Here is a 1,731-nt window from a genome sequence, read left to right on the forward strand (position 1 = left end):
GGAAAGGCATTTGGGAAGGTGATCAAATGCATATGCTTTATAAAGTCATGTGTTCAGAAAACTTTGAAGAGCAGGTATTTTTCTCTTTTTGAAACTATTTTATAACAGTATAAACAGCTGAAAGGAATAAGCTCAGTCTATGTGTACCCACTTTCATACACCTTAGCAAGACAAGGTTGAGTTCATTCAACTTATTTTGTAAAGTCAATAAATTTTTATTCAACAGATTTCATGTTGTGATTTCTTCCACTGTCCATGAAGGTCACTTTAGATCCTCTAAAGAGCTGGAGTTAACATTTATTTTCGAAAATTACTTTCAAGTTAGCCCTTTTAAATGAAACTGACATTTATTTTAATCCAGTTGTCCTGTCAGCCCATAATTCTTTTATTTTGGCTTCTGTCGTCTCCTTTTAATATGGATATACTGACGAAGACTTCAAAATTCACCAATAATCTTTGGGATCTGATTTCTTCCACCAATTTACTTTAGGGTCATTTTTAGTGTAGGTGGATCTGCCTGGTTCTCAATTTGACACCCTCTCTAAACATGAATGAGTTCCAATCGTATTCGTTCCTAAGTGATCAAATTCAAGAATAGTACAGATGTGTGGAATATGCCAATACCTAAGGTAAAAAAGTAAATTATCAGGTCTTTACTAAGACAGTTACTGAACTAAAGACAGTTTAGTAACTGTCTTTTTCATACTTCAGCAACTGTCTTGTGGTTCCTTCCCACAGAGGTAACAATAGTCCTGTGAGTAAAGTAAAACCACAGAGTTACTCTATGAGGCATTTCCAACAGCATGCAGGCTACAGGAAAAGCCCTATCAGGATAGACCTCAACGGAATGTGAGTTTAAAAAGCAAGTCACCAAACATCACTTATGTAAAATTTATAAATATACTAAACAATAAACTACATCAATGTTTTTCTTTTTCGGTTTTAGGAATCTTTTACTCTCCTAAAATTATTGAAGATCCAAAGAGATTTATTTCATTTGGGTTGCATTTATTAATTTTTTCTATATAAGAAATTAAAGCTAAAAAAGTTTTGAAACACAAGAATGCAAGTATTCATTTCCTTAGGCATCAGAGCAGTTACACCTTTAGGTAGCTCCGCTGTATCCTCATGAAAGAATGAGAGTAAAAAAATTTCATATAATGTCTTAGTATTATTATGTAAATATATTTTATCTTATTTCCCCCCCAAAAGAGTGAAACCATTTTATCTTGCTTTCACCGTTTTGTGATCCAGGGATCACACTTTGAAAACCAATTCACATACGGTTTAGAGATATATTTTATATAATACATTTAATAAAATCATAAAAACATGTCTTGGCAGGGCACCCTTTATAAGTAAAGGCTAAGTTATGCTGCAATAACAAATAATGCTCCACATCCCCGCCTCCCCCACCCCGGCTTTTTTTCCCATCCTACTATGTTACATATCCAACAGCCACACCATGGCACCAAATCCTCTTCACTCTGGAATCCGGTAGATAAAGCAGACACTCTCAGAGTTTGCCAGGCTCATGGCACATGGAAAAGAAAAAGTGAAACTACTTCTGCTGAAAGGGACAAGGATCATTTATGCCTACATTTCCCTGGCCAAAGCAATTCACACAGCCAATCCTAATGGCAGCAAGGTGGAGAAACTACTCCTCCCCCAGGGAAGGGAAGCAAATACTTTTCTTCTTCTTTATTTTTATTTTTATTTTTTTTTTTGAGA

The 1,731-nt window shown here is 35.1% G+C and overlaps 1 non-coding gene across 1 annotated transcript; it reads right to left on the reverse strand.

The window, feature by feature from the left end:
- Window positions 1-712: 712 nt before the first annotated feature.
- LOC116482792 (small nucleolar RNA SNORA18) lies at window positions 713-844 on the reverse strand. Its single transcript, XR_004252057.1, has one exon. It is a non-coding gene; the product is annotated as a small nucleolar RNA SNORA18 (small nucleolar RNA).
- Window positions 845-1,731: the final 887 nt, after the last annotated feature.

Source organism: Hylobates moloch, unplaced genomic scaffold, assembly GCF_009828535.3.
Source record: "Hylobates moloch isolate HMO894 unplaced genomic scaffold, HMol_V3 SCAFFOLD_14, whole genome shotgun sequence".
NCBI lineage: Eukaryota > Metazoa > Chordata > Mammalia > Primates > Hylobatidae > Hylobates > Hylobates moloch.